The 13,747-nt window shown below is 39.3% G+C and overlaps 1 protein-coding gene across 1 annotated transcript in view; it reads left to right on the top strand.

Moving 5' to 3' along the window:
- MSRA (methionine sulfoxide reductase A) overlaps window positions 1-13,747 on the top strand; it is a gene marked incomplete at its 5' end in the record, with an annotated part of 78,882 nt that overhangs the window by 26,537 nt on the left and 38,598 nt on the right. The gene's annotated exons all lie outside the window — the stretch shown is intronic.

The following is a 13,747-nucleotide window of genomic DNA, read 5'->3' as shown; positions in this document are numbered from 1 at the left end:
AAAGAGTGTGAAAAGTTTAGTGGCATAAACAAATAATGGACACTTTAGCAGCTGTGCAGAAGTGCTGCAAGACATCCAAAAAAGCAGAAACTTTCTGGAAATATTAAAAAATGTGAAAAGAGATGTTTTAAAGTGGAATAGAATAGAATAGAAAAGACCAGACCAGACCAGACCAGACCAGACTATTTCAGTTGGAAGGGACCTACAACGATCATCTAGTCCAACTATCTGACCAGTTCAGGGCTGACCAAAAGTTAAAGCCTGTTGTTAAAGGCATTGTCCAAACGCCTGTATCTTATAGACAATACTGTACCAATTAGAAATTGCCTTATACATGCTAAAGAAAACATACAGATTAGGGAGAATTTCCAGAGGGAACATAGAGCAGTGGGCATGCTCCTGACTGCAAACGTTTATTGTATAGGTGTTTAAAAATATCTAGAATGAAAAAAGGACACCATGCCTTTAGCATTAACTGATGCATAGAAAGCCAGAACTCCTGCAAAACATTGCAATGAGAAGCATCATCTATGGAAGGATCAGTGATGCCTGTCTTATTTATCCAAAAGATTCATTACTTCCTAATACTTCTGCAGTCTTGTATTTTGTACTTTCATCATTTGCCTCCACTACCTGTAATTTTTATAAGCATATATGGTCCAAGACCTATCTGGTAATTATTATGCAATCTGGTTAATGACCTGGACATTAAATAATTATAGGCTATTATATATAGATTATTTGTATAGGATAGGGATGTGCAGCACACCTTCTCTTTCCCAACGCCCTCATGGTTCCAGTACACCAAGGGTAGTTATGCTGGACTGTTGAGTGTTTCTCCAAAGATACGGAGTTCTTGCTGTTGGCCAAGGGGAGATGTGAACACAGGACAAAATGGTGTAGCCAGGGAAGTAGAAAAAAGGTACAATCTCCTTCAGTTCTGTGCAGTATAATCTAGTTTTGTATTTCAGAATAGCTCCACAGTATTGTGAGCTTTGTTTGATTTGAGGTACTTTGGAAGCTTTTTGTAGCTACTTTATGTCCTGTGTTTTGTCAATAGTGAACAAAAATTAAAATGGTAATTAAATAATAAGAATCCTGGAATAAAGAAATGGGAAAAATCTTTGAAATCTATTTTCAGATAGTTTTTTTAGTTAGATTTGTAGTGCAAAAACACAGCTGAGATTATATTTCTAGTGCTTGTTTTTATACATATTTGCTTTATGGATTTTTATATGCCTCCAGATGCTGGACACGGGAGGATTTTTTGCTTAGAGATATCCAGAAGCATAAGCACATATTTCATAGCCTTGTCTGTGTGAGCACAAATAGGATGTGTATGTGCTACACATTTCTGTTCCTAGTTGTGCAGCTGAGCTGAGTTGGAGAATTTACTGATTTCTGCAAGCTATTTTTTCCCTACTTAGCTTCCTCTAGCCCTATTTTATTCTGATTTTATTTTGATTTTTTTTTTGGCAGGTTGGTTTTTTTTTTCTCTTTGAACATACTTTTTGGAAGTGTCTTTAAAGAGAGCTCTCACAAGCTCTCCTAAGATACTGCCATCTGACTGCTTCTAGTTGCCATAGTTTTCACTGGGAAGAACAGTTCTTATGAAATAGTAGACTTCAGTTATGCGCTGTGTGATTGCCACTTTCCTATTCATCTCTTCTGGCAAGATCATATCTATGATAAACGCCTAACAGTCATGTCCTCTAAATCCAGCTCTAGAAAGGACATAGAGCCATCTAAACAGCATCCACTTGGCAAGTCTTTGAGCTTAGCTTTCAGCCCATGTGGTCCTGAGAATCTGTGCAGGAAAGTTATTTTAGTCCAACACCTTTCTGGCTCTCTGCTCTGAAGAAAAAAAGCAACAATTCTTTGGATGGAACATTTAACACTTCTAAAAGCACACTGTCAGCTAGACCTCAGGCAAAATGATGTAGATTTACTCTTTTCCCCATGCTAAGGTCACTCAAAACGTATCAACCAGTGGTGTTTTTTTTTAATTCAGTTGCCTAAATGCAGGATGTCATGCCATTTGAGATGTCTGAGAATATCCCGTGTGACCCACACTGTAGTCGTGTCTGACTATGGTTTTTCATGGATGACCCAGCTCCCCTTGGACATCTCAAAAGTAACTGGATACCTATATGTGAACAACTAATTCAAATCTAAGGTATCCATATGTACATTCACTGTCCATACTTCTATTGGAGCTGTAGACATGGGCCATGCACTGGTGATTTATGTGCATTTGTGCTGCCTACCTGTTGTGGAGGCAAGGTGGTGTGTGCCTGCTGAGGCATAAGATTTTCCAGTCTCTTTCTTGGATATTCTTGAATTCATGCACTGTTCTTGATCATTTATCAATCATCTGATCTATGCATGTTATATGTGACAGAATCATTAAATCATAGAATGGTTTAGATTGGAAGGGACCTTTAAAGCTCATCTAGTTCCCATCCCCCCCTGCCATGGGCAGGGATGTCTTTCACTAGATCAGGTTGCTCAAAGCCTCATCCAACATAGCCTTGAACACTTCCAATGATGGGACAACATCTCTGGGCAACCTGTTCCAGTTTCTTACTACCCTCATTGTAAAAATGTCTTCCTTATATCTAGTCTAAATCTACCCTCTTTCGGTTTAAACTGTTACCCCTTCTCCCATCACTGCAGACCTTGGTAGAAAGTCTTTCTTCATTTTTCTAAGTCCCTTTATATATTGAAAAGCTGCAGTAAGGTCTCCCTGGAGCCTTTCTTCTCCAGGTTGAACAGCAACTCTCTCAGCCTTTCTTCACAAGAGAGGTGCTGCAGCCCTCTGACAGTTTTCGAGGCCCTTCTCTGGATCTGCCCTAACAGGCCCATGTCTTGTATTAGGGACTGCAGAGCTGGATGCCATATTCCAGATGGGGTCTCATATCTATTGACACTGTTGATTGCCCTGTCCCAGGGGCAGGACCTTGCACTTGGCCTTGGTGGACTTCATGAGGATCACAGTGGCCCACTTCTCAAGCCTCTCAAGGTCCCTCTGGATCCCTTCTCTCAAGTGTACCAGCTGCATACTCAACTTGTATTACCTGGAAACTTGCTGAGGGTGCACTCAGTCCCACTGTCTATGCCAGTAATAAAGATATTGAACAGTACCAGTCCCAATACAGACCCCTGAGGGACACCACTTGTTACTGATCTCTATTTTGTCATTGAGCTGTTGACTGCAACTATTTGGATGCGACCATGCAACCAATTCCTTATTCATTGAATAGTCCATCCATCAAACCAGTATCTCTCCAATTTAGAGACAAGGATGTTGTGTGGGACCATGTCAAAGGCTTTGCAGAAGGCAGTTGCTCTTCCCTTATCCACCCCTGCAGTCACTCCGTGGTAGAAGGCCACCAGATTAGTCAGGCTACTAATCAGTCAGGCTTTCTACTTGGAAAGCTGATCTTTCTTACACTGCAAGAAATAGAAGCTCCTGCTTGTTGGTATATGAGAGGTGAGCCAAAGGTGAGAGGAATATGTTCCATGTACACTGGCTCACAGAGCCCACAAAAGTTTTTATCTTCTTGTGTATTTAGGGTGTTCCATAATGAACTTAAATAATATCTTGTTCGGAGACCTGTGAGAACAACGGTACCTGAAATACAATTGATCTTAAAGTCTACAGTAACATGGCACTAACAGCTGTATTTAAGTACCTGTAAATTCAGGAGTTACTGAGATGGAAGCTTGGAGCATATTGATTGCAATTTGGTGTTCTGCTTCACTCTTTGTACTAAATCTGTTAGTCCTGAGTAAGTATCTTCTGTAGAAAACAAGAAAATGGTGTTTGTTTCTTTTCTTCATGCTTTTAGTATACTTTCTAGAAAGAAAGTGTGTGTTGCTTGCAAGTGAATACAGGTCTGTTTTCCACACCTGTGGTATTCCAGTCTTCTGCCATGATCTTCATTTGATGGACTTCATTGCAAAGCAAAAGTGATCTGCAGACCTAGTATTAAGCTATGTGAGGGCACACCATTCCTCTTACAGCACCTGGGTGATGGCTGTACTGTTACAACATTGTGTTGATACCCCATGAAAACTGAAGCCTCTAAGGGCAAACCTCCAGCCCATAAGCCATGAAGAGGAGCATGATTCATGTCTCTGTTGGGGAGGTAGGAAAGTCATGATTCTGCTTGAAAGGGTCAGATTAGTGTTATCCTGTTCAGATGTGGGAGAGGTCATTTGAAGATTCTCCTATCAGTTGATATGGTATTGCCTTGCTAAATTGATATTTAAGAGATAATTTAAGAGTTACTTTGCAGCTTATGAATATAGTGCTGGAAAATTATTTTTACATTTTGTGGTGACAACCATACAGATGAAAATCTGAAAAGGATTTTGAGCTATTTTCAGTGCATTAGCCTAATACATAAATATACCATTTTTGGCCAGCATTAGACAACCCAGGATGTTCATTCAGTATGAAACATCTTTTCATATTTTCCTTACAGATGTTCAGAACAATTCTGTTTATCTGTATATTCATAAGCTTTTTGAAATCTGCATAGCTCAAGTGGCACTGAAATCAGAAGGGAAAAACTCTGCTGTTGTTATTCATAAACTGGTTATGTACAATTACCATGTGAAATATGCAGCTAATGATGATTTTCTTAAAAACAGGGCAGTTTATAGGCTTATGGTTCAAGCTGTTAACATCTAAGCAGGTCATTTTGGTTTGTTTTGAGCTTTTTCCTTTGTTTATCTTCAGTGACTATAATGTAAGAAAAATAGATTAATATGCCTGTTTATTATCCAATATTAGTTAGAAGGCGTAGTGACCATAACAGTATATTTAGTTAGTTAAATCAATTTATAATATAGTCAATTCTCAGTACCTTTCTGAAGCGTATTCTCTTGTACACAAATCACAATCTTTAATAATTAACAATGCAATATAGAAGTATGCCACATGGACTTAGTTTCTGCTTTGAATTATATAAAGTACTTGATTGTGAAGTTGTTTTGCATTTCCTATGCAGCAAACCCACATTTTTCTGAGGGATAGTATTGCCTCTTGCATACCAATTAGTCTTTTGACTGATTCTTATATGTAGGACTTCGAGTTCTCCTTAAAATGCCTAGGCTTCCAAAGGTCGTCCAGAAGATTTCCAAATAGCTGGTGGAAGAGAGTGGAGAAAGGCAAAATTAATTTCTTGCTCTGTTACCTCCTATCCCTTTGGTCAGTTGGTGATTTACAAAGTTAATTCCATCTCTACTTCATCTTAGTTATACTTGAAAGAGAGGGCAAGACAACCAGTAAAGTCCACAGCAGGCTGATGCTTAGGATGTTCTGGCTTTAAGAATGGAAATGCGTACGTACAGAGGGTTTGACTCCATGACGTGGGGCTTATTTGACACACTTAGGCATTAAACAGCATGATCATTAAAACCAACAACAGAAAATCTGACTAGCACTTTTCATGAGTTATTAATAGCAATATAGACAAAATGTAATATGGGAAAATATTTCTTTCCTTCTCAGATTTCCCATTCTCTACAAAATACAGATGAATGTCCTATGACAAACTACCAGCGTGTTGAGACAGTGCCTTATATTACTTGAAAAGCCCTTCATTTAGACATCACAACACTATTCCAAAGTGGGTCTGACTCTCCAAAATGCTTAAATGTATAATTAAACTACAAATATTCCCTTCACTTTCTGTAGCTTATAAAGGGATCTGAAGGTTTTCATGAACAGGAACTAAGTCCACAAGATTAAAGTTTCCATGCAGTAACGAGAATGGCTCAGAACATTTTCTTTTATTATTAAATCGCTGTCAAGAGAATAGATTCCTGTTGTGCCTTTGTCTGTTCTTTTTTTTTTTTTTCCTTATAAGAACAGGATATAGGAATTTTAATGACTTATAGATTCTGTGAAGAATATCAGTGTTCACCATGCCCTTGATCTGTACAACGTGCCTTGATATGACTGGCCAATTGCTCCACCTCTCTCCTTTTTATTGCCTAGTTCACCTGTAAGGAAAGAAGGAAAGGTCGGCCGATCAAAGTACAAAATACTGTATTGATCAAAGCTAATGTCCTATACTGTGGATATTAGTGTTTTGTATATTTTTTTGTAGAAATCGAAGAACAAGATTTTGTGGAAAAAATATATTTTTATTAACTAAGCCACAGTTAAAATAAGTTGTGTCTCTGTAACCATGAGACTGTAGTCCTAGGATCCTCCTAGATGTGCAGATAAAACCTTGATATAACCCTGTAAACTATAATTTGTCTTCGATGCAATTGCTAAGTCATGAAATAAAATGAATGTACCAATTTCACTTCAAAAAATCATTTGGAAAGGTGATAGCAGATGCTGCTGAAACGTTAAAACCTTGGCAACAAGAAATATAACAGATGCACTGAATTTCAGCTATCTGCTACGTTGTAGTTCTAGCTAGAAAATTGTCTATGTTGACATTACTGACATGTTCTTTTTCAACAGAAGAGCTTCTTGTTGACCAAGAAAACTTCATTATACCTTAGAATACCAGGATACAGAAATGTGTTCTGTAGATTCATCATTTACAAATAAAAGGCAGAATAAATGTTTTTACTAACCATTGTCCGAAAAGCAAAAAACTCCCTGTCCACAAGGGATGATAGCTGCTCTGCTTAGGGAGATCTGCTACATCTTTGATCAAGGTTAAATTTACATTTCCATTTCAGAATTTGACTTCTCAGAGTTAATATCTCGGCCGGTTCAGACTTGAAGAAATTAAACTGATATTTATTATTTAGGTACCTGATTGTGCCTTGTGGCAAATTTAAAATCCTAATAGCCTCACTGCTATCCTCTGCTCCTTTTATCTATTTATCTCAGCATTGCCCATAATCACAGGCTTAGGTTGTAGTAGCAGTATAAATACTAAATATATTATTTATTATTAACAACTTTATTTGAATTGTATTCCACTGAGATGTGTTTTTTCCATCTTTCTCATCTCCTGGTTTTATTGAAGATATATATAAGAAGAAAATGTGATAGCCCCAGAGGTTGAAAGAGCCATTACAGAACAAGTCAAAGACAAAATCTTCTGACCTGGAGCCTACACTAAATTCCCAAAGGACCTTCATTTTCAGAATAGACTCTGCGCAGGATTAGGCTGTGATGTTCACCATGTCACTGCAGCTGAAAAGAGAAGAAGATGCAGCAGGAAGCTGCTTCTCATTTTAGGCATGGGAACATGGAGTATTTGTGAAAAAGATTATGTTACCAGAGGGCTCACTGTTGTTATTATGGCTAGTGGGATTTTCTTACATTTTGTTTTTGCTATGGAGATGCTTGAAAAGAAAAAAAAACAACCAGGCCAGTCTACTCTGTCTACCAAACTGTCCTCCAGAAGTAGTGATTACTACAGGCGGCAACTCCATTGAGGTCACCTGTGACTATTCATGTCCATGAGAACCATTCTTGGTATGTAATAGCTGAAGTGTCTTGCGCAAACTGATACTACAAGTCAAAAGAAAGAGGTGGAAGAAACCAGGGAGAAGCTACAGGTATCGGGAGAGCATCTCTCTGGAAGTAAAGCAGATGGTACAACATGTTTGCGTTTTCCCTGCATTTCTTGTTTATTGTGGCGTATTTGTGTTATCTTGCTGCTCCTACTGCTTATTCCCCCAGGTTAAATCTTCAGTCCTTTAGTGGCACATGACTGAAATGCTGTGGGGGTAATACAGATGTTTCTAAGAATATGATTTTCCTGAAATCAGGCGAGTACTGAAATTACTATGTGTAAACATAACCCACTTGACTTACTCCCTTTATGGAACGTGTTCCTATGCTGGCATATAAAAGTTTGTAAATCGACTGCTGTCCCACCAAGATTTTGAATAATTCTACAAGTGACCTGCATAGTTTCTATGTCTTGGGTGAATGATGAAAATATCTAATGACAAGAGTTTATCTTTCTTCTTTTTGCTGAGCTGTGCCCAAGAAGACTATTGTATCTCAGTTTATAATAAGCAAAATTATGATAGTCAAGTTCTACTCTGTCTTACTTTTGCAGACTCATGCACTCTCGCCTGAGTTTCTCCAGGTGAGAAGAATATGGTCCATGAGTAAGACAAGGGTTTGATCCAGTGAAAGGAGAGGCAGAGCCTTTAGGGTCCTCACGGCTGTACTGCACTGTAGTAACAGTTTCTGCATTTGACGTGAAATAATAACAGGGTAAAGGACACTTTGAGAAGGATTTTGGGAAAGGCAGAGCTGAAGGGGTTTCACGGAATGGCCCACAAATTTGCAGTGGGCTAGGACTTGAGTACATCCATTGTAGTTGTATTCTTCTTAGAAGAGACAAAAATCTTTCAAATGCTTTGGTGCACTAAAAAAGGCAAAGATTGTAAAGCTAGGATAGGCTGTAAATTATGGTTGAGTCACAATTCTCGTGTAAGAGAAGGTATAGGATGCCATCTACAAGTTTCTCCACGAAGTATCAAAGCCTATTGCTAGGTAGGCTCCATCACTTTCTGTTTGTATGCTGTCAGGTTGGATACCCTAACTACTACTGTAGTCACAGTCGTGAGCTATGAAGACCAAGCTACTGAAAAGACTATTATCTGATTTTTATATGAATACCCAAATTGGTAGAAAATCTGCTGTTTCCATCAGTTGGAAACTTCCACACAGTAACAGGGAGCAACAGCCCTCATAATTGATTTGCAGGAGGACTCAGCTAGATTTGTTTAACACTGCAGCAGAGATCTTTACCACCAGAGCTCAAGGGATAATCCGCAAGCCACACAAGATACTTCTGACAAAAGATAACTGAGGTACAATTGATACACAGCCTCCTTCTGCTTTTTGTTCATTGACTTCAAGATCCTTTACAAAAATTGTGTCTTCCTGTGTGGGATCTATCTGCTCCTACAGCATGGGCAGGAGGGAGAGCGGATCACGCTTTTCTTGATCCCAGAATCTAAGATTTATTCAATGAAATGTGTTAGCCATTGCTTGACTAACTGGGTCACTCAAAGGTTTATTTTGGTCTTCACTCAGGAACCAAATCCCCTTTTTATTTAAGCTATCTTTCTGGAAATTTCTGGGATATACAATCTCAAAAAAGGGAGAAAATAAAGGGAAAGTATTTGACTAGTTGAAATATAACTGCTGTGTTGTTTCATACCAAGGATGCATTTAATCTAACAGTCTACTTCAGTGAAGTTAGCATGAGTTCAGTCTTCACGTACCTCACATCTTCCAGGTATTAGTGATTTAGTGATTTAATACCTTTTCTGTCTTAATTTGTTTATCCATTTCTTTAATATGATTTTATTTCTGGTATTCACAAATATGAGGCAAAATTGTGGTTTCGTTAATTCTAGTGCTGAACCCGTGCAGGAAGTTTCAAAGAACACTTGCCATAGTTTAACAAGATTTTGCTAAAGGTTATTTCATGACAACTAGGTATCAATACGTCTGGGAATGAAGTATTCATTCTGAGGAGTAAGTAAAAAGAACTTCATTTGCTTTACTGACACTCTGCCTTATTAACGAGTATTCCATAGTGGCATGCTGTATCTCTGTACTATCAGTAGAGCTCAAAACAACAGGTAAACTAGGAAGTGGAGAAAAAAAAAGATAATGGGAAATAAAACCCCAGCAGATCCGTCATAGGAGATCTGAAAATGCCACTTTTTTTTTTGGTTTGTTTTCTTCTGAGTGGTTACTACTTTGGAACATTTTTGTAATACATCTTTGGAGGCTTTCACTTTGGCATCAGGAAGATTTTTCTTCATGGTTGCACGTCATATAGCATCATCCTCCCTGGTGCTTCACGCATAATGCTACTGGCAGGAGGTGTTTTTTCTTACCCCATACTTATAATAGTTCATATCATCTAGACTGTACACAAATTGTATGTGACCTGTGACTACCAACAGTACTAAAAGCATACTTCATTTCCACATCAATGAGATCTCTTCAGCCTGTTGATATGGACAAAGGGGCCAGTCTAAGGTATCTGGCCTTAAACCTGTACTTCAAAAGGAGGAGAAGCTGCCTGCCTTGGATAGAGTCAACTTGGAGCTGCAGACACTTAAAAAAATCAGCAGGGTAAAGGCACCTGAAAGGATGCCTCCTCTTTGGCTTCTAAAGATGCTTCTTGGTTATCAATGCTGGTGACATTCCCAGAAGAGCTGACATAGCTACGCACAGGCTGTATCTATGGCAGTAAACTGACCAGGGCACAGATTTGGGCATGGGTATGTGATCAGTCGTATTGCTGGATTGCTTTGTTAGTCCCTGACATGGTGGTAGCCAGGGCCAGTAGCCTATCCTTGGACAATTCGTAGACACAGCTGATGGTTAGTATGGTACAGATACTCAAACCCAATAAGCAGCATGGGTGCACAAACCCTGTCTGGAGGATAAAAAGTTTAGTTGCAAGGTGAGTTCTGTTGTGAAGTTGGCCGTACAGCCAGAGAATAATCTTAGGCCTGTTGTATTTACTACCAAATGCTTTGCACTTGGAAACTCAGTGGACTCTTTGGACTGGCGTATTCTTGTTTGCAGTCTTTTTTGGGATATGTTGTCTATACTGACGTTCACAAACAGCCCTTTAAACTTGTGGATCCTAGGAGTTCTCTGACTGGGAAGAGGCAAGAAGGAATTACCAGCTTTGCCTCCTTGACTCTGCATGCAGTGCATGCCTGGAGACATTTCTGTAGCTATTACTGAGCGCAAAAATATATCATGGCAGCACTTGCGTACACATTCAGCCTCAGTGCTAACACACAGATCAAATCTGCCTGGAAAAAAGAACATCCCCTACATGTGGCTAACCTTATTTTTTGTCTGCTAGTTCCCCACTTGGTTTTATCCAGTGTTTATTCAGTGAAGTGATTCAATTAGAAACTATTTTTATTTTCTTTCTGAGGAGTGAAAAATGTTAATTGTAGCTGAAATGCCTTCAAGTGATTCTGTTCTAATGTCACATTTCCATAAAGTCTATACAGTTTGCTTTCTGCTAAAATAGTACAGCAGTAGAACAAAAATACTTAAAAAGTGTCATTAATGTTTTGAATGGTAGACTTGGCATGGACTATGACCTTACTGTATACAGCACAGAAGAAAAATAAGGTCCTTTCCTCCCAAAGCGTACCGTATAAGACTAAGAGAAAAGACAACAGATTGCTGCAAACAGTTGGAGAAATCAAAAGAAACTATAAGAGAATTTTAATTAATATGATAAGCCATCATCTCAGCATACAAGTACGTACATGTCACTGCCTGTTTTTGAGTAGAACATAAGTGAACAGAAAGCAGTTTCAACAATACTGTCCTTGGGTTCCCAGGCTGTTACTGGGTTTTAAACTGGAGCATGATGCAAACTGTGACAGTCCTTCTTCTGAGGAATCTCGTCAGCTATGAAAAATAGAGCTGCGCTCCTGTTACCTATTACTGGAGCATTGGGTAGCATCTGTTGTAGCACCTCTGGGAGAGGTAGAGAGAAGAGGTCTTCTGTCGCCAAAAGCATGAGCTCAGCTGGCTGAGCATGTGTGGTGTCCCAGTGGAAGTGTGGCTTGGGCGGTCGTTAGATAGTAACATTTCAAGCTGAAGAAGTCAAAGGAACAAGTATAACCTTGATGGGTGATACTCAACACATTTGTGTCAAAGGGATGGTAATCTATGCCTATGTTCAGTTGAGAAACTTGTCAGGGGCAACTGGATGGAGATGGCAGAAGTCATTCAGCAAAAGTGGGAGGCAGGGAGTAGATATGCACATTAGGCAAGTTATGGTAGTCTCTGGAGAGTCGTTTGGGGAGAAAGGCTTCATGGCCCAGGGGCGTTGTTGAACTCTTCACAGCCCTGTCATAACACTTCTACCTCACCTGTTGTGCCTCCGTTCAGGTTCAATCCTTCTAGAGGCAGAGGAAATGGAGACCCTTTCAAGTACTTAGAGGTACTCATGCATCAAATTGCTTCAGGGAGCTGTAGCAGTTGTTTTATCTTGCTTCTCTGCAAGCAGGGTAACCATTCTGTTCAGTTTAGGAGCCAGCTAAACAGCAGAAATATGCATTGAGGCTAAAACATGCATTATAGCTGGCAGCCTTGACTAAGGTGCATCTCCTTAACTAAGATGCATCTCCTTAATTATAGAGGTTAGAAGAGATTCCAAAACAAGGTAAAAATTTGCCGTCACTGTGAAGCTTTAAATTAGAATTTGTTTGTCTTTCTAAAATATGTTCAGCTTAGCCATGAGTTATCCACCTCACTGGTACGAAAGAATACTTTCCTCCTCAAAAGGGCACTCTGGTTTAAAGGAGGCTGCCTGGCCTGTGTTATTAAGGAGGTCATCATTTATTCTGGCCATACCTTCCTTTATTCATCCTGGAGAGGAGACAGGTACTATGTGCTAAACTGAAAGTTTGCATTATCATCAACTGCCATGATTACACATTGTTTACTTCTTTTTTCTCTCTCTGTTTTTTTTTTTTTTTTTCATTTTTGTGTTAGAATTATAGTGTTTTAGGTTTTCTGGAAAGGGTACAGGGTTTAATCATGTCATTATGTGTGCTGAATGCTGTGAAAATTCTTTGTTCCAACTCAAGTGGAGCACCATTATAATACTCTTGTCATCTATTAAGAAAGTAATAAATTGGGCCGAATTGATCCTAGACATAATTCTACCGATGTCAATGGTGTTACATCAGGAAGAAATTTGTCTCAGTCTGTTAATATGATGATAAGATAAAAAAGTGGCTACGGAGTAGCAAACAAGTCTCGAAAAAAGAACTTCCACTCTCATTGATTAGGCCCCGTTTGTGCAATGTTCTGAAGCTACAAACCATTGCAAGAGTGCTAAATATTGTTATTATTATTACTATTATTTTCTGAATGGACTGTGTATGGTGAGGAAAACGGTCAGGATTCTATTTCATTCTTCTCCTTTCAGTTTTTGGCAGTGCACTTTTCTTCAGCAGAACTGACCCCAAACCAGTGGTATGTGCAGATAGGACCATTATTTTTCACTGCTTCATTTATTTTGTTTTAGCAAATGGTTTAATTTTATTTCTTGCCTCATTCCTCTCTGTTCAGGGCCAGCTTAGCCCTTCTGCAGATGTTCGAAGATGTTCAAAGACAGGAGTTATGTGTAATGAGTTCTCCACTCACAATGCAATCTCCCAGCCTGCCTTTGTGATCGGTTCAGAAGTCTTTAAGTGGAGCTAAAATTAAATGAAAAAATATAGACTGGGATCTGGTGTCCTTAGTCTGTGAGCAGAATTTGGGCACCTAGCTTGAAAGCGCAAAGAAGGTAGGATCCAATTTTCATGAATTTAGTAGGTCAGATTTTGGATGGGGAGGGGAGGTCTTCTTCCTTCTGCTGCTGAATGTGCAGCAGCATGTGATCCAAAATGGACATGTGGTGGGTACAGAAGCAAACAAGATGAGAATCTTGCACAGAAAAAAGCAGAGGTCCCACATTTGGCTTCCTATAGTGTATCTGGCATGAAACTGTTACAAACTGTACAAAAAAAAGATGTTAACCATGAGAATAGGTTCCAAGACCTTGCCCTTCTTTCTCTCCTTCTCCTCCCTGCCCCAGATTGCCCAAATCAGTAGAAGAAAACAAGCTTCCCATCTGTCTTTATGGTGTCCAGAGAAGGGCAACGAAGGTGGTGAAGGGTCTGGAGCACAAGTCTGATGGGGAGCGGCTGAGGGAGCTGGGGGGGTTTGGTCTGGAGACGAGGAGGCAGAGGG

The sequence above is a fragment of the Cariama cristata genome, unplaced genomic scaffold (genome assembly GCF_000690535.1).
Source record: "Cariama cristata isolate BGI_N322 unplaced genomic scaffold, ASM69053v1 scaffold1534, whole genome shotgun sequence".
In the NCBI taxonomy this organism is placed as follows: domain Eukaryota; kingdom Metazoa; phylum Chordata; class Aves; order Cariamiformes; family Cariamidae; genus Cariama; species Cariama cristata.
The sequence above is the reverse complement of the archived record's forward strand: the minus strand, read 5'-3'. Positions and strand labels throughout refer to the sequence as shown.